The sequence below is a fragment of the Triticum aestivum genome, chromosome 7B (assembly GCF_018294505.1).
Source record: "Triticum aestivum cultivar Chinese Spring chromosome 7B, IWGSC CS RefSeq v2.1, whole genome shotgun sequence".
NCBI lineage: Eukaryota > Viridiplantae > Streptophyta > Magnoliopsida > Poales > Poaceae > Triticum > Triticum aestivum.
In genome coordinates, this window is record NC_057813.1 from 734,107,833 (window position 1) to 734,128,107 (window position 20,275).

The 20,275-nt window shown below is 42.1% G+C and overlaps 3 long non-coding RNA genes across 3 annotated transcripts; 2 read left to right on the plus strand and 1 right to left on the minus strand.

Moving 5' to 3' along the window:
- Positions 1 to 2,394: 2,394 nt before the first annotated feature.
- LOC123158888 (uncharacterized) lies at positions 2,395 to 5,179 on the minus strand. The gene is made up of 3 exons (XR_006479378.1): positions 5,049 to 5,179; positions 3,555 to 4,554; positions 2,395 to 2,802 (listed from the first exon to the last, which is right to left on the minus strand). It is a non-coding gene; the product is annotated as an uncharacterized lncRNA (long non-coding RNA).
- A 730-nt stretch (positions 5,180 to 5,909) lies between these two features.
- LOC123155989 (uncharacterized) lies at positions 5,910 to 7,698 on the plus strand. Its single transcript, XR_006477735.1, has 4 exons — positions 5,910 to 5,983; positions 6,380 to 6,609; positions 6,898 to 7,121; positions 7,261 to 7,698. It is a non-coding gene; the product is annotated as an uncharacterized lncRNA (long non-coding RNA).
- A 3,698-nt stretch (positions 7,699 to 11,396) lies between these two features.
- Positions 11,397 to 14,875, plus strand: LOC123162491 (uncharacterized). The gene is made up of 3 exons (XR_006481313.1): positions 11,397 to 13,185; positions 13,307 to 13,406; positions 14,712 to 14,875. It is a non-coding gene; the product is annotated as an uncharacterized lncRNA (long non-coding RNA).
- Positions 14,876 to 20,275: the final 5,400 nt, after the last annotated feature.

Genomic DNA, 20,275 nt, shown 5'->3' on the forward strand with positions numbered 1-20,275 from the left:
CTTGCTATAAGTTTAGCAGGGAGGTACCAAAGTAATCCAGGAATGGATCACTGGACAGCGGTCAAGAACATCCTGAAATACCTGAAAAGGACTAAGGATATGTTTCTCGTATATGGAAGTGACAAAGAGCTCATCGTAAAAGGTTACGTTGATGCAAGCTTTGACACTGATCCGGACGATTCTAAATCGCAAACCGGATACGTGTTTACATTAAACGGTGGAGCTGTCAGTTGGTGCATTTCTAAACAAAGCGTCGTAGCGGGATCTACATGTGAAGCGGAATACATAGCTGCTTCGGAAGCAGCAAATGAAGGAGTCTGGATGAAGGAGTTCATATCCGATCTAGGTGTCATACCTAGTACATCGGGTCCAATGAAAATCTTTTGTGACAATACTGGTGCAATTGCCTTGGCAAAGGAATCCAGATTTCACAAAAGGACCGAACACATCAAGAGGCGCTTCAACTCCATCCGGGATCTAGTCCAGGTGGGAGACATAGAGATTTGCAAGATACATACGGATCTGAATGTTGCAGACCCGTTGACTAAGCCTCTTCCCCGAGCAAAACATGATCAGCACCAAAGCTCCATGGGTGTTAGATTCATTACAGTGTAATCTAGATTATTGACTCTAGTGCAAGTGGGAGACTGAAGGAAATATGCCCTAGAGGCAATAATAAAGTTATTATTTATTTCCTTATAATCATGATAAATGTTTATTATTCATGCTAGAATTGTATTTACCGGAAACATAATACATGTGTGAATACATAGACAAACAGAGTGTCACTAGTATGCCTCTACTTGACTAGCTCGTTAATCAAAGATGGTTATGTTTCCTAACCATGAACAATGAGTTGTTATTTGATTAACAACGTCACATCATTAGTAGAATGATCTGATTGACATGACCCATTCCATTAGCTTAGCACCCGATCGTTTAGTATGTTGCTATTGCTTTCTTCATGACTTATACATGTTCCTATGACTATGAGATTATGCAACTCCCGTTTACCGGAGGAACACTTTGGGTACTACCAAACGTCACAACGTAACTGGGTGATTATAAAGGAGTACTACAGGTGTCTCCAATGGTCGATGTTGGGTTGGCGTATTTCGAGATTAGGATTTGTCACTCCGATTGTCGGAGAGGTATCTCTGGGCCCTCTCGGTAATACACATCACATAAGCCTTGCAAGCATTACAACTAATATGTTAGTTGTGAGATGATGTATTACGGAACGAGTAAAGAGACTTGCCGGTAACGAGATTGAACTAGGTATTGGATACCGACGATCGAATCTCGGGCAAGTAACATACCGATGACAAAGGGAACAACGTATGTTGTTATGCGGTCTGACCGATAAATATCTTCGTAGAATATGTAGGAGCCAATATGGGCATCCAGGTCCCGCTATTGGTTATTGACCAGAGACATGTCTCGGTCATGTCTACATTGTTCTCGAACCCGTAGGGTCCGCACGCTTAAGGTTACGATGACAGTTATATTATGAGTTTATGCATTTTGATGTACCGAAGGTTGTTCGGAGTCCCGGATGTGATCACGGACATGACGAGGAGTCTCGAAATGGTCGAGACGTAAAGATTGATATATTGGAAGCCTATATTTGGATATCGGAAGTGTTCCGGGTAAAATCGGGATTTTACCGGAATACCGGGAGGGTTACCGGAACCCCCCGGGAGCTATTTGGGCCATAGTGGGCCTTAGTGGAAAGGTGAAAGGGCTGCCCACCAGGGCTGCGCGCCTCCCCCCCTTCCCCTAGTCCTATTAGGACTAGGAGAGGTGGCCGGCCACCCTTCTCCTCTTTCCCCCTTTGGGGATTCCTAGTTGGAATAGGATTGGAGGGGAGTCCTACTCCCGGTAGGAGTAGGACTCCTCCTGCGCCACCTCCTCCTGGCCGGCGCCTCCTCCCCCCCTTGGCTCCTTTATATACTGAGGCAGGGGCACCTCTAAACACACAAGTTGACACAAGTTGATCCACGTGATCGATTCCTTAGCCGTGTGCGGTGCCCCCTGCCACCATATTCCTCGATAATACTGTAGCGGAGTTTAGGCGAAGCCCTGCTGCTGTAGTTCATCAAGATCGTCACCACGCCGTCGTGCTGACGAAACTCTTCTCCGACACTTTGCTGGATCGGAGTCCGGGGATCGTCATCGAGCTGAACGTGTGCTCGAACTCGGAGGTGCCGTAGTTTCGGTGCTTGATCGGTTGGATCGTGAAGATGTACGACTACTTCCTCTACGTCGTGTCATCGCTTCCGCAGTCGGTCTGCGTTGGGTACGTAGACAACACTCTCCTCTCGTTGCTATGCATCACATGATCCTGTGTGCGCGTAGGAATTTTTTTGAAATTACTACGAAACCCAACAGCCTTATCATCGCAGGACACTCACAGCGGCACAACCTTGTATTCTCACGCAAAGCCTCCCCCTGCTCCAACAGATGTTTTATCATCAGACCAGACCCTCCATCCAGCGCAAATGTGAAGGAGAACTGAATTTTTAATTGATATACATACTGAGCAACCACAAACAGTCTCTTGCATGGTCTTCCGCTTGTCGGGATTCAATCGGCTCTTCCCATGCCTGATACTAAACCCATTTTCCCACTAATACAGGTTGTAAAAGACGTATGCCTCTGTCAGCGAGGCAAATGTGGTGCCCAACTCCGGCTTAACGACCTCTTCTACATGCCTCTGTGAAAGCCCTTATGGACTTCTCAAGAGTACCCATACTAACGGGGCATAGGGTTCGCTCTGTAGGATTCGCTCCCACAAGAACTCTGTGATAAAGCAAAAGCCAAATCAGCGACCTGTCGTTCAAGGCGAAACACTTGAGACAAAACAAAATTGCCAATACAACGCAAAATGATTAAAAAAGATAAGACAAAAAAAACCACACAGAAGGCCGTGAGTGCTTTCAGAAAAACACACAGGCCAGAGCACTGTTTTTCTTTCCTGAAATTACCCCAAATGGCGCCTGTCCCCCGTTTTTTGGCGACCGCATTCCTGAACTACGGTGCAATTTTATTCACTGAGCGATGCAAAACATACCCCATCCTCCCACCATAAATCATGAACTCATCACCCACCCTCTGTACACGGATTTAGGTACCAATTTTTTCACTACCCCTACAAAATCTTATGCGCGTGATCTACAGCTCGTTTTTGCATCCAACACTGCATCAAAAATAACTCTAAATGTACTGTATGACGGAAAAATCAAACACACAACTTAAGTCCATGGATGCGCAAAATCTGAGGCGCAGCAACGCAAAGTCTTTTTGCAACTCTCGCAGTGACCTGGCAGAACAGCCTAACCTCTTTCAGCAACATAACTACATGCATTTTTTCAGTACAGAACATTGATTCACAATAGCGCCTCTATCAGAAAATTACTTTCACCACAGCACCCTACCCCACCACACGCCAACACTACATCAAAATGAATGCCTAATTCCATTTTCTAACCCTCGTCACAACTCGCCAGAAAATTAGCACAAATATTCACAACACGGAATTCAGACACGCATACCTCTCGATCCACCCTGGTCCTTGGTGACTGCGGATTTGGCTTCATAGCTGACTCACCAGACTCCGCCGGGCCGATGTCCCTAATGTCCTCGTCACCGGGATCACCACAACTGTATTGAGCAGACATCGACGAATCACGCAGCCCAGCCTAACATCGGAAAGGATATCTTGAAAAGCAAGTGCTTGGCTAACAACACACATGAGAAAAATGGTGAGCAGAGTATGCATTGCTTAATGCCCCAAAAATCTGTTTAAACAAGACTGCCATGCAAGCTATACATCTAAATAAACGGGGGCTTAATATATACTTATACTAATCTAGGGGATAAAATGAAGTGAAGGTATCCTTTCAGTAATCTTTCCAAGCAAAATCTTTTCATAGCTTTACGCCAGATTGGTTGAGCGACCTCAATAAGTCTAAAAACTTGACAAGACCAGAAGACTAACTGTGATAATCTGAACCACTGAGCAAAGCTTATATGCCAGATCGCTCAATCCTGCTGCTGTCTAATTAAGCAGTTAATTGCATTGAAGATTCAGATACAATAAGCAGATACGCAAGATGCATCACTATTATGTGTGTAAATAAGTTAAATGCATACATGTTAGAATTGCAAGATAATGATGTTGTTCATACCAAATAGTATCCCATTGCTACGCATGTGTCTATGCAAGATGGATCATACATGAAGATAGAAAAATCTTGGTAGTTCGTTCAATGCATAAAGGCCTTAAGCTGGTTCCTTACAGTAAAGAAAACAACATTTATGGTCTTGGAAATAATATATGAAGGTACTGTTTCGTTCAGTCTTCTGCTTGCCTGATGGATTAATTCCTGGTCGATGGGATCTATGCTCTTACCATTATTTAAAAAAAGGATAATGCCTATGCTCTTAGAATTACTTGACATCACCAAGTTCTCTTTCAGATTGCCCCATGAACCGAGTCAGAACTTTGTAACTCTAATTCCTCTAATTAAAGTGTTTCAAGTACTGCATAACCTGTCAGCACAAATACATCAACAATTCTGCAGTAGATAATCGTGTCTTCAAATAGTAGCACGTATCATCAGCTCATCTCATGTTATCTAAATCTACATGGACAAATGAAATAATGATAGATCGGTGAAAGACAATGAAAGAAATAAAAACAATCTTCAGGCTCTGTAGTGATTGCTCCTATTCTCTGTAGGTTACATACATATAAAGATGTGCAGCAGATGGGTGTGTTGCGGATAACCGTGACGGTCGTTCAGAATAGTGGCTGCGGGGCCGACCACAAGAGACAATGAGCGGCCCTAGATCACTCAAAATCGTAACGACGTTTTATCGCAGCATTAGCAGCCAGATCCCCAAATCACCCCAGTGCCCATCCAGCTCAATACACATACAGTGGCAGGAGCTCGTCAGCCCCAGCACCTTCAGGCTTCAGCCCTCCACAACCAAGTCGCCGCCCACCTCCACCCAGACTTGACCGAAAGGAAGGAGGGACGAACCTAGGGCCGCCGGAGACGTGCCGTTGAAGCCATGTCCGAAACCCTAGCCACGGAGGTGGGGTTGCGAGCGGGTGGTAGAGGCTGGGAACAGAGAATCTAGCCGGAGGGGAGGGAGGCGCGGACCGTGGGGAGCTCGGGGGCCGTTCTGCGCAGCGCCGGAGCTCGCCGGAAGCGTGCGCCGTGGGTGGTGGCGGCGGCGAGGCATGGGCGAGAGGAGAGGAGGCGAATTCGTGCGCCGTGTGTGGTCCTGTTTTTTTTTCTTTACGAATTTGCTCGTACCGAGGGTTGAATACCCCAAACTACAAGGCCTTTTTTGCAAGAACGAAACCAACGCGCCGCCATGCCCTCCTCTCCTTCTTCCTTCCCCTCCCTTTTGTTCTATTTCTGACATCCCCCCCTCTCTCTCCTTCGCAGGAAGCGGAAGCCATGGCCCTGGACCTCCATGCCAGATCGCCGCCCCGCGCCGCCCTGCCCTCCTCTCCTTCTTCCCTCCCTTCCTCTGGTTCTATTTCTCACATCCCTCTCTTTCCCCCCCTTCACAGGAAGCGGAAGCCATGGTCGTTGGATCTCCATGCCGGACCGCCACCCCACGCCGGCCGGCTACCGGAGTGCCGCCTCCGGACCAACGCGGGTTGCCGCGCTGGACCGCAAGCGGATGCACTGGTTGTGCTCGACGGAGATGGGCCCTGTGTGCGTGCCCCCGCAGCCTGGACGAAACTCCAGAGAGGCCATGAGCTCCCGATTACCAACCCGGGCGTAGGAGCGTACGGGAGCGCCGTCGTGGATCCTGCGCGTCCTAGGTCCGCCGAGGCCACGGGCTCCCAAGCCGGGCATAGGTGCGTACTGGAGCAACGCCCGCGTGGGCGAGGTCCTCCTGCTTCTGGAGGAGGCGAACAAGCCGAGCCAAGCCATGAGGCGCCCGTGGCCAACACAGTGTATCTTTCAATTGAACTATCTGATGTTTTTTCTACGTATCTGTGTCATTGACCATTGTCTAGAGTGTGATTTCACACGTTTGTTTTCAGCCAATCATCTATGAAGTGCGACCTTTCATGCTTGAATTCTACAATATCCACTGATGAATTTCATGCTTTTAGTGAACCTCAACAAATTCATGGAAAACGTATTTAATTTTGCTCATCTGATTTGCTTTGCTGCATTATTAGTATGCCTGCTAGACTCCAAATTCAAACCTATAGCCTATAATAAACCCCAGTTTTTTTAATCAAGTTTAAACATTTCAGTTCCGTTTTTGGGTTGGAATTTATCAGTGGCCATGTAAGACTGGAAATTGCTCACCACGTGTTCCTTAATGTATATTGTGCCAATAGCTATTAAACCTTCGATATGCTGGAGGGTGATGAGGTGACATGGAGCTAAACATAGATTGAAGATTCTGTCATGAGTTCCTCAGAGAAGATAGAACAAATGAGTATGGAGATCCAGCTGTTGAAGACGCCGAGGGACAAGAACATTCAGGAGTTGTTCGCCTAATGGGTTGGTGAGAACAAGAATACAGTTAACATCATCACAGAGCCCTGCACATCTCGCATGCGAGGCAGTATGTCCCTTTTTCTTTAGCACAACTCATATGTCTCTTCCTACCGGGGAGCGTTCGTAATACTTTGCCTGATTCTATTATGGATTACCCATTTTGTTTACAAGTTGACGTACTTATTAATTTGGTGTCGTATTAACTACACCGGAGTCTGTTCTTGTGCAAAGGAAATTAGATTGGGATTGGCCGCACATCTTAAAAGCATCTAGAAAATTAACCACAGATAGATTTCACTCTTATCGCCCTTCTATTCAATACATTTTGATTGCTGAAATTTGAAACAATGACCAGGTTCTGTAGGAAGCACAAGAAAGTGGGTATGAAAGCTATGAGACGATGGCCAATACAGATATTGACAGGGCTGGAATATCATTAGAGTCCGGCGCCAACGAATATACATAGCGACTTAAAGTGTGACAATATATTCATAAATAGTCCTGATGGAACAGTGAAGATCGGCGACTATATGGTCTGGCGACATAAATTGCATCAATGGAAAAAGCAAAGTGTCAAAGGTGTGTGACATTGTGTTTTTCTGACAGCTACGGATCTATGAAAATATACCTATTCTATTTACTGTGGATACACTCTCAGGTTACTTTGTTTAAAAATTTATTTTAGTCGTGTACTAACAACCATTGTGTTAAAATGCAGGCGCATTAGACTTTATGGCACTAGAACGCTTCACTGGCAATACAATGAGTTGCTTGGGTATTCCAATCCCCTTCGCAGCCTCTTCTGTCAATCCAGCAGCACACCGCTGCCCTTCGCATCCTCCCTGCATCACTGCAACTGGGCCGTGCTCACATCGTCTGCGGTCACATGCGCAATCTCTGCGCTCGACGCTGCCTCCACCGAGATTCATTGCAAGGTCTGTTCATAGCCACGGTTCCTGCTCCGTACCATTGTTGATGCTCCTGTTAATGGATAAGTGTCCAACAAAATTACCTGCAGGGTGCCTGAAACGCCCACTGCTGGGTACATGCATACAACAATTATGCCATGTCTTCCCTATTCGATCGGTCGCACATGTATGTTTCTTTTCCTTCTTTGTTTAGTTTTAAAGAAAAGATTAATTTCTGAACTCACCATATTTTTATACTATATATAAGCATGGATGACTAGAATAGTTGATTGTCAGTTCACTTATATTTCTCCTATGGAAAGGAGCATCAGTTTTACGCATGCTTCCCGGGTCCTTGGTGAGAGGCCTCTGTGATGTTATTCTTTTAGGTAAGCTTTACTCAGGTTGCTACTCATGTCACAGTGTCTGTAATTTAGCTAGAGTCAGGTTCAGAGTTATTGACTGAATTTTTGGGGCACAACCATCAAGCAACCTGAGTAAAGCTTACCTAAGCCAATGATTTTGTTCTTTTAGCTAGAGCCAGGTTCAGAGTTGTTCACTCTGGATTTTTTGGGCACAACCATCAAGCAAGCTAGCACGTATTGTTTAACTGAAGCAAAGGGCAGCTAAGCTATGAATGCTTCATTCTTTGTTCTACACAAATGCAGCTACTATTTGTATTTGATCTGAGAAAAGGTGCAACCAATTGAAGTTATTTTGAAGAATCTGCACCTGAGTATATATATGTTTTGATTTTATAGCCTGCAGAGTCTGTAGAGTAAAGTTTGTACATTTTGTGAATCGCTTTGTTCCGCTTTCCTTTGGTGTATAGTCTATACTGTATCAGATTATTTACTATGTGCAGATTTGTTTGTGCCATTGCCGATCATGTACTTCTTTCTGTGCTTGGAAGCATAGTCTCATCATATCCCCTAGATCTGTATAAGTATATTTAGCTCACATACACTTGGCATTTGTTCTTCAAAAGGCGATGTCCTCGATGCTGGACTCCTGGTAACAGTTTATTACATGTTATTTCTTTTTTTGGTGAGTCTTTTCTTGAGATTTAGGATTATGGAGTTAACGGGTGTTACTTTTGACCTGCTAATACAGCTGCGTTAAACTTTTTGCTCTTCGAAAGCAACTATGTAAGTCTGAGGCTAACATAATGTTTACTGCTAAAATACTTCAGTAGGTATAACTTAGAGTCAGGAACACAAGTAGAATTTCATAGAAATCTAAATGATGGGTTAATTAGAAGCAAGAGAATTTGACTAGAAAATCTCACGTTAATTAGAAAAGGATTCTGCTAACTACCAACTAGTCTGTATTTAAGCAACAGGTACGTACGATCTCTCGTCAACCTAACCACCCATCAAAAATGAGCACATGCACACCCACACATGCACCCGTCACATGCAAACTTTTTTTTGCCAAACACATTGATTAAGCATGCACACAAAGTAATAAAAGAAGATGATATCAGCAAAAGATTCTCTCCATTTTAAAATTTTAAAATGTTTTGTAGCTCAAATCGTCGCTCCGATGAGAAAACTATTTTCATATAAAAGATTCGTCGCGATGAGACCTTCGAAACTAGATCCCATGTTGGTATGTTCTGATGACTTTTTTTTGAGTAAAAGTTACCAAGTGTGTGCTATGCAAATTATCATGCTAGTTAAGCAGAAGTTATCATGTTGTTTACACTGAAGATATCAAGCACAAAAATGGTTCCTCCAACCTTCTCTTCACATGCACATGTGTCCATGTAGTGGGGAATTGATGCCATCCTAGATTCTCCCTATTTCTAAACTTCAAAATATTTTATAGCTTAAATCGTTGGTCCGACCGAAAAATTGTTTCCACATAAAAAATCCGTCACGGGGGACCTATGAAACTAAATGGCATGTTGATATATTATGATGAATTTTTTCATGCAAAAAGTTATCAGCTCTTATGTGTGTATATTATCATGCTACTTAGACACGCGTTACCGTAGTATATTTTCAACAAAAAAACTAGGATAAAGTTACGGCAGCATTTGTGCATGAGTTATCACGCCTGTGGTCTATATGTTACCACACTATTTACACATAAGGCATCGAGGGTATGTTTTCAAACAACCTCCTCTCCCAGGGTTAAAGTTATCACGGTGTTTGTATGTGTGTTATCAAGTCTATGGTACATACATTACCGTGCTATTTACATGAAGGTTATCGGGAGGGGGGGGGGGAGGTAACTTCCTCCCATGCCCCCATCCCCAGGTCAAAGTTACTGCGGTGTTTGTGCGTGAGTTATCACGTATACGATGTGTATAGTACCAAACTATTTACACAAAAGTTAGGGAAGGGGGAGGGCTGTAAACAACCACCTCACCAAAGTTATCAGGATCGAGGCACATAAGCTAAGGACCGGGTCTGTGATGTGTGAGTTACCATGCTATTCAGACAAAAGTTACCAGAGGGACATTTCATCAACCACCCCTGCCCCCACTCCCGCGGCGCCAAAGTTATCAGGACCGGGGTACATAAGTTATCAGGTCTGCGATGTGTAAGTTACCATGCTATTTTCACATAAAGGTTATCAGGGGTATATTTCATCACCCACCCCGCAGCTCCCGCCCCGCGCGCGAAATTTCCATGAGGGTGTACATAAGTTATCATGTCTTCGGAGCGTAAAACATATCATGTTATTTGCAGGGAAGTTATCGTGGTATGTTTCAACAACTCCCCCCATCTCCACCCCCGTCGCTTACCAAGACTAGGGTACATAAGTTATCAGTTTTGCAGTATGTGAGTTACCATGATATTCACGCAAAAGTTACCGGGGGATATATTATCAACCCCCTCCTTCCCCCGGTCGCCAAAGTTACCAGGACCAGGGTACTTAAGTTATCAGGTCTGCGGTGTGTGAGTTACCGTGTGTATTAGCATTAGAGTTATCAAGGGTGTATTTCATCACCCCCTCGCCAACACTACGGCCGATGAAAACATTCGCTGTTAACAATTTCCGCAAGTATAAAATACAGAAAATTAGTATGTTTGGATTTACTGGACAACAACTATGGCCAATGTGACTAGAGGCCTTAATTGTTGGACTTTTTTTACCCGCATAGAGTAAAGTACAAAATTAATCTAACCTGTGTCTAGTCAACAAAAAGGAGCTAGCCCAGGTGGTTCACGGGACTGTGTAGCAACCATTGGTCATGGGTTCAACTCATGTGAACTTATTTTTGCATTGTGTAGTCGGGCGATTTGTCGTTTGGTGAAACAAAGTTGTTGACAAATATAGTATCATCACCTCACTCAAAAGTCCATGATTTTTTTAAGAACATGCATGCGGGAGAACATATACACGGAGCCAAGCGTTGCACAAAAAAGCACCCAAAAACAGGTCTGTACTAATGCACGGGTCAAAACAGGTAAAAGGAGTAACTTTCCAATATCAAACACGAACTCTGTCGGATTAGTTGGTTGTCGTGATAAGGTTGGATAGGGGAGGCGCGGGTTCGATTCTTGCATCCTGCGCTCGCGATTGTAATCCATTTATACTGTTTTTGTTTTTTATCCATTATTATACTGTTTCGAGCGAAAGAAATCTGGGCGCACGATCTGAAATCGATGGCAATTAATGCGTTCCGATCTGTAGCTAAAATCCGTACAGCAGGATTTTAGCTTTTCCGATTAGAAAATACTAACTAACCCGTGATCTAAAAATTATTACTACGTAACCGTTAGACATACGTAACCTGCCCTGCGTGGTCTCTCTTGAAAACTTAAAAAAACTATTCATTTGCACGTACGTGTTGGTGCAACACAAGGTTTTTTTAGGGTAGTGCAACACAAGTTTAATTTGTATTAATCTCTTCCTGCCCGAGGCCTTGCCATGCCCCCTTCAATATTCCAAATCTACTCTGAACCGTCACCAAATCAAACGGGATCCTCTTTCAAGTTCCTCGCGCACGATACAACCATAGTTTCATCGGTGGCCTCAGCCCGCCGGCTGGCCCATCGACATCCTCCATTGCCGCAGTCCTGCTGCCCCATGCACGCTCCAGCAACAAGCAGCCTGCAAGATCCCTAACGCAAACAGCCCTGCATCCTCTCTCCTGCTATGGTTGAACCTCCAATTGTCATCCATCATGTTTTCCTATGGTGTGGTTAGGTTGAGGTACGTATTCTTCTCAATTTCTATGCGAGCAGCATCCTCCAGTCCCCAACGAACATGGTAATCCCCTCGCTGACTTTCGATCGTACTTCGCTGGGAGGGAGAGACATCCTCCTCCCACACGGGGCCAAACAATCGGACGCGCCTGGACGGAGAAGCTCGGCGATGCACAACCTGCGGAGCTGCCGCCACAGAGCGCCCTAGCCGTCTGCCCTCAGCCGTCATGTGGCGGTGTTACAGGGTTGCGTGCATCATGCATCTTCATATTATCTCTTAGGCGGTGGCCATAGACGATGCCACAATGTTGCAGATCTTCCCAACCTACAGTTACATGAGGGGCGTGGCAAGTTATGATCTCTTAGGCAGTGGCCACAGACAAGGCCACAACGTTGTACATCTTCCCAAGCTACAATTACATGAGCAGCATGGTGACCAGTGATTGCCAAGCTGCAAGAAACGGACCTTGCACATAGCATATATGATGCATGCCTTCCCAAGCTGTAAGACTGGAGCGTCACTGGCCCATGGCATCTACCAAAGACGAACTGGCATATACCTCTGGTATGTCCTCATCGCATGCTTGAATTTTCGATTACCAGTACGTGGCTTGAACACCATGTACATTTGGACGGGCGAGGAGACGCACTTATCGTTCGCCATCCAAATAGCTGCTAAAAGGATTGTAGGTAGCAAAAGCTCTATCATCGATTCCATAGGCACCATAGGATTATGAATGATGTAAACATCTGGGAAGCATGAGCATCCCATCTGCATGCATCCATGTTAGGAAACTTATTATGGATATGCAAGTCTGATCCCTACACAATTTAGAAACATTATAACCGAGCACTTTTCCAGCCCTCTAAGACCATTGTCGTGTTTGACCGTCGAATCTGCTCTTCTAAGCGTTTCAGGCCGTTGGATGTGAGTACAATCCCCTATGGGCTTCTGTTGCGAACAGAGAGAGCTAGACGGGCTGGGACGCTGCTCCCGGAACAAAATTGGAGCTCTACTATTGTTTGGGCATATGGGCCTGACGTCCACGAGTAACAAAGCCCGTGAAAAAATACAGCTTACCCACCCTTCCGGAGCGAGCAAGGATCCCAGTGGGCGTTATCCAGTTCTTGTCTCGCGGATGGCGGATCCATACGATGCGAGTGACCGCACCTCCACCGACGACATGGTCGCCTCACTGGGCGACGCCAAGGGGGCGGGGGCCCGAAGTGTCGGCTGCGATTAGAATCCACTCGCTGTTGATTTAGCACGTAGTCAATCGCAGTTGCTGCGGGCAGTAATCGCAATTGATGTGCGCCACTCGCCGGCATCCGATTATTGTAGGTCGCTTATGATTCTTATTCAGTTACTTTCTTTATGTGATTCATCTTCATCCTTTATTAGATGCGCGAGGACGCTCACGATTCTAGTTCGGTTTCTTCCTTTATTCGTTTCATCTTCTTCCTTTAATCGTTGCGCGTCTATATAATCTCCACCCTGCTACTGCTCATTCCCCAACCTTACTCGGCAACGTCACATCTTCTGGACATGCTTCTCGCAGGTTGCCACTACAGGTTTATCGCCCCTCCTTTCTAACATGTTCCATCGAATTACTACTGATACCGAGTCCCTTCTGATTGATACATCTTTTTTGTTTTGCTCCCAATTCACGAGACGTCACTTGTTCTGCTGCAGGTGCTCTCACATCTCAGTGGATGTATTTGAACTACCGATGGGTTCTGGTGGTTAGTTCGGGCACTTCTAAAGCTTGCGATTTGCAATGGTTGCCACCCAGGTTAGTATACATGTACTCACATGTCTTATTGTCCATATGTATGTATGCCCACCACTTGTAAAAATTGATGCTACTGTGTGTCTAACTGTGTATACACTTACAGAGTCTCACTCACATATTTTATTATCCATATGTATGTGTGCCTACAATTTGTAAAATACTAAAATTTGATGCTACTGAGTACTGACTGTGTATACACTTCCAGAGTCTCAAACACTGCTACTATTGACTATTGTTGTTGAGGATAAGCTCTAAACAACATGTGTGATTTACTGATTCACACTAATTACATGTTGTAGGACTTTTACAGTACCTCATCTTCCTTACACCAAGACAAGTTCTTTCATCGATGAAGCCAGTAGGAATAACATAGAGCTGTAACTGAAAGAAGTCACTTCAATAATTAGCATATCTATGTTGCTGAAACAAAACAGTATAAGTTGATTGGTCCATCCTACCGGAATTGGTTCTGAAAATTTAAGTTTAGCTTCAATTGTTTCATGTAAATTCTTGGAGGATGGTGCATGTGATGCTGGTGTGGTTGTGAGGTGTAGGGTAATGGTTTCTTGGTTCTGGTGTGCTCTAAGGTTTTGTTTTGATATACTGGCCACTAGATGGCTCAATTTCTGTATATCATGGTCTGTGTGTTGTTACTGTACAGGACATAATCTGGGTGTCTATGTGGTGGAAATAAGCTACTGATATACAGTTTCAGTGTTCTATTTCGAAAGATATCTTAGTTTCTGACTGTGATTAATCTCCATATATTTGTTCCATGACTACCGATGTATTGATCAAATACTATATGTACAGTGCCAGGATTAAGAGTCTGTAATATCATGCCATGTTCATAAATTTAATTGCCTTATTTGTGTCCTCTGTTTTTTTTTCTCCTCATATTTATGAACCGATGGATGTTTATACCATCCCTTTTTGCATTAAAATTTAAACCACTATATTCTACGGCCAAGGTTGAGAAATCGATTAAACCAAACAACCATCAGAATTCGCAATGCATATGACATCCTCCCAAAAATGCAAGATTGTTTTGCAGTCGTCTGATATGACTGTTGATGTTGTGTATTAATTCAGTTTCTATAATAGTTTGTTAAGACCTGTTTTTCAGTTTTTAATTTAATCCCTCACATGTTTAAATGTATTAAGAGGCATATTTGTCATTTTGCATAGTCCTAAATTATTTCTTGATTTATCTTCCAGTATATTTTTACTTTTGCATATTGCTAACTTATTAAGAGGCCATATTCCTTGCTCTTTTTGACCGTGATTACCGTTCTACTGTAATAGGGCATTGCGGTCCACCGTGCACTGGCCTCTTCATCATGTTTGAGGGTGCGATCAGATCTCCAACAAATTAGTATACTCTCCATATACTACTGATGCCCGTGGTTGGGCGACTTAAAAAAATGTGAAACTGCACTCCTGTACTCTAGCGTCTTCCTCTATACTTATATGGGTAATATATGTGAACATGTTTAATTGTTGGGATAAAAAAGTTTCAGTTGATTGTAACTGCTTCTTAATCATAGAAAAAAACAGACCATATGTTACTTCAATCCACGTGGGGGTTATGCTATTGTAGCTTTGAATTGTCTACTTAAGTCTTGCGATGCTACCATCCAGTTCTACATTTGCCCAAAAATACGTCCATGTAGTAGCACAATCTACTCGAATTTCAGCTTATGATGTTCCTGCAGCCTACCATATGGGTAACTTTATTGTTACAAGCTATCTGTACATCAAAGATTAGTCTCTCACCCTGATGCCAACAAATCATGTTAGCCTCTATATATATACAAACTGAGTGGTGGAAGTGCACGACACTTGAATTATATAGATAGCCAATATTTACATCCATACATTTCTTTAATTGATATCTAAGTTTCAAGGTTTTTTAGGAATGCCGAGGGTCTGCATCTGTCCACGAAGAGAAAATTGCAAAAGGACGATTATTAAAGCATCACGTGTTAGTATATTTTTGGTTTTGTGGACGGATGTGATGTTGCAGATGCGTCATCTATATATGTGGTAACCTAGGATATAGTAAATATTCCCACTTTACAGGAATAAGCGCGATGACGCATCTGGATGACCTAGGGATAGTAAATATTCCCACTTTACAGGAATAGCCATCTATATATGTGGTAACCGTAGGATATCTTTTACTAACCCGTAGTAATGTAATTACCACATAGCTTGATCCATATCCATACCTCGTAACGCAATTACTACATAAAGAGTATTGGTTCACATCAAACAGTAATATGATGTATTCTGTTACCATATATGTTATTATCTTTACCATGGGCAATCTTTACTATTGTTAGTGGTGCATGCAACGCTGTTAGAGAATTCCATTACGACATACACTAGCATTTTTATGGTGATTAATATATAGAGACGTGGGGCGAAGGTGGGGCGCATCGCCACAGTAATGGAAATAAACATGTTACCATATTTCTTGGTCCTTTTACCATCGTTTGGTACAGCGGGATCACTAGCTGAGCGGTGCGCGATAGGATATATATATATCTGTCGAAACCTGTTACCACCACTTGCGTTTTGTATGTTGTATGTAGTGTCTGTCGAAACCGAGAGTATCTACGTGTAGTATGTAATATATAATAATGATTAGGTAGTATATATATAAATTTTTAGGTAGTATGTACTATTTTTTGAGTATGCTCTTTTTTACACACAAATATGTATGTATTTCACAAATATAACAAAAACTATGGGTTCATGTGCAATTTTTCATGTAACTTGTTTTGAAATATCTTAGATATATTATATGAACATATTTAAAATAATAAAATAGTATATATAGTACCACATGCTAGTATATGAGACATGTGGGGTAACTATCACCGGGTGGTGTGTGTGTGTGTGTGTGTGTATATATATATATATATATAACAAGTACCCAGACAGTAAAAAATAGGGCCATTTGCATTTCTGCCCCGAACCACCTACTCAGATTTGCACCTAATTTCAAAGCATTCTCAGTCGGTGAGAGTTCTCAATCCAACGTTTACATTCATCTCAGATTCGACGCTCCTATGACTATGAGAAATTTGTCTATAAACTATTTTCGCACTAAGTTACTAAATTAAATGCATGGACGCACACGGACATACTTTTAAATATGTATGAACAAATTTTAAAATCAACAAATAAATAATATTTTCTTTCCCCACAAAAAAAATATATTTTCTTAGCCAACCAACAATAGTCAAATCTTTCTAGTTTGTATGCAATATATATGAATATCCTTTTGATCGGGATGAACAAACTTAAAAGTGAACTGATAAATAAAGATATTTGCATCGGCCGAGCTGTAGACAGATCCTTATGTTATTATCATTAAATGCTACTAGGATATATTTATAGAGAATATAATTATAATATGAATAATTATGACAAAGAAATGTTTATTTTCCAAAGGATATACCATTGTATAAAGTTTTACTTATGTAACATCTAGCTTTATTAAGAAATTACATGTAAAGTTAAAATTGAAAATTATATGCCAATGTGTATCAGTCACAATTTGAGTTCCAAACTTTACTTCCACATAATCTTTGATTCTAAGTGATCTTTAATTTGAGTTCCAAGCTTTAATTCCACGTAATCTTTGATTCTAAGTGATCTTTGTTACTGAAATACATCTTCCGTCAGTTGAGTCACATCTTATTTATCATGCCAAAACCAAATTAAACATTCAGAGAAAGAAAGATAAATCTCAAGACAATAAATACACAATTCAGATATCCATTGAATATTATTGGTTCAATATTATTTATAGTCTGTCTTTTTTTTTCCTTTTTGTTTCTGGAGAAGTCATCCGAGTTTTAGAATTAATTGTGTGTATTGACGTCGGCAGCGCAGCAAGTAGTGGCTTAATTGCCCTGCCTAGAAACTGTATTGCTATTCTCATGTAGGTTCCTGCAATGGCAAAGGCTTGGAGATCACCGTTTCTATAGTCATTGTGCATTCCAAGAAGGAAAGATAGCTAAGTTTGAGTGGCAAAGTATTCTAGCAAGATCAAGAATAGGAGAAGATGATGGATGGTGAATTCTATATAAAAGCATTCCGTCTTCTGGTCTCTATATAGTTTCCAAATAAACTTGGGGACATGGTAAACGTATCTTCTGGTCTCTATAATATTACTTTTAATGATTTTCAGTTGATAACGCTCAATTTGAAAGCATTAGTTCCACGAGTCTTTGGGAAAATATTCATGGTTGACGAATTCTTTTCACCTATGATGCATTTAAACAATCACACTTTTGTATCCCATTTATAGGAAGGTTTATTTTTTTAGTTGGAATTGTAGACACATAGTAAAATCAATGTGATTAAGATGCCAAAATTATGTAACCTATGTTTTCACAACGGCTACATTAAAGAGGGGGCTGGGGGTATGAAGGATTAAAGAAATAAAATATATAGATATAATACTTCTTTCATTTTCAAAATAGATGATGTTCTAGAAACTTATGTTCAAGTGGATCATACACAGAAGCTATAGAACTATCAGCTCACTTATGTTCTAAATTTGATTTCTATCCAGTGATCCAATACCAAACGTAGATTCATAAGGTAAATAACATAGTAACTATAGGAATGCCATAATTGCTAAGTTCAACTTGTAAATTATAATAATATTACTTGTGGTTATACAATTGTATTATTTCCTACCCATACATAATGAGAACATTTACAAAATCACAATTCATTTTCCAATCAATTAGTAGTTCAAACAAATTAAAGACGCCGCCCTTGCATTTGCGACGGTAAAGTGACACACGTCAGGATGTGGTATGACTTATGTTTTCCGGTAAAATGGACACATGCGAAGAAGGAATTAGTATATTTTAAATCACGAAAGAAGGATATCATATTATATATCACATAAAGCACAATAGATTTTCACAATGTTTATTCATTACATCGTATAATATAAAATATCTAATGGGGATTATAATATTAGATTTTTTGGAGAATAAATAAAGATGATTCCAAAACTATGTTTGTAAAAGGCTCATATTTGTGAATGTCCTCACATTTGGTTGAAATTTTTTATAGACAAATCTAATAACGTTTACTGATGGAAATAATTATAAAATTCTAGCCCGCACATCGGGCGGGCCACTCTGCTAGTTTGTATAATGGTCGTTTATTACTTGTGCCTTCTCGTCATGGCTAGAGGCAAAAGTAGCCCCTCTAAGGAGGTAGTGGGCGAATGTTTTCTCCTTCTTGAGTTGATCTCTGCATGCAAGAAAGTCGTGCTGGCATTGCCTGACCATAGCCAGTTTGTTCGAGAGCTCTGTCGCTTGCGTGTGTGCTCAATAGATGCCAAGCACAACAAAAGAAGCTTTAGTTTGTTTCATAGTTCAGCCTCGGCCTCAGATAGTGCCCAGGTTTCTTAAGCGATATCCAGCAGTAGGACCAGTTCTTGTGCCATGTGAAACTGTATCTTTGCATCACTAAAGAGTCCCTTCCTCCAAATTTTGAGGGACTTGGTAATTCTCCACATCTTTGTATGCAAGTTTTTGAAAGAACATGTCGTGCATGCCGGCTGTGCCCACGCCCCAGCCACCGTTTCTCTGAAGCCAGAGAATTTAGGCCAGAAACACACAAATTTATCCTTGCTCTCCTTATTGGTGCACTTGCATTTGAAAGAGCTAGGAGGCAATGGCCGGACACTGAAGTGGATGCAGCATGAAGGATGAAGGAGGGGAACATACTATCCTAGGTAGGGTTGCAGAACACCTGATCCAACGTGACCAATGTAGGCAGCCGCTGCTCGTTGGTCCAAATAAATTATCTATTTTTGCATATAATCTCAAACAGCTCGGCATGTTTGATGGTTGTGTGAAACTTTCCCATCAGTCTACGATTGTGGTTCAGGTTGTTCTTGTCTTTCGCTTCATAGATTAGGTTGAAATCTCCTAGAACTATCCAAGGGTGGTTGGCATGCGCAGCTACATTACAAATTTCGACCTGGAAGGCCTCTTTTCCATATCATTGTTTGGGCCATAAACCCTGGATATACATAAGTTTTGGTTTTCACCTAGAATTTAACAACTATAGTTAGAGAGAACTATTCGGCGTTTGATGGCCGTGATCTGAGCAAGGCTGTTGTTCCAAAACATGCTAATGCCACCTCTGGTGCCTGAGGCAGGCAAATGCCAGCCCTAGTCGAGCAGGGTGCCGCTGATGTCTACTACGCAAAGGTTCTTCCTGTAGACTCTGTTAGGCCTCCAAGCGCGGAGTTTTGTAGGACAGGAGCAAATTTCTCTCAAGTGGATGACGTAAGATTTATCAATTCATGGGAGGCGTAAGATGAAAATGGTCTCTCTCAAACAACCCTGCAATCAAATACAAGAAATCTCTTGTGTTCCCAACACACCCAATACAATGTCAAATTGTATAGGTGCACTAGTTCAGCACAGAGATTGTCATACAAGTGTAGAATGGATAGTAGATAAAGGTTTTTATAATCTGAATAAATAATAATAGCAAGGTAGCAAGTAACAAAAGTTTCTATCAGAGAATGTAGGACGAAAACGTGGCCTAGGTATCATACTTTCACTAGAACAATCGCTCAAAAGTGCTAACACAATAAAATCATATAACAATCCCTCAACGTGTGACAAACAATCACTCCAAAGTTTCTATTGTAGAATGTAGGACGAAAACGTGTATCAACCCCTATGCATAGATTACCCCACTGTCACCGAAATCTGCAAGTTGAATACCAAAACATACATCAAGTAACTCAAAAGAATACCCCATTGTCACCACGAGTATCCACATGCAAGACCTACATCAAGTGATCTCAAATC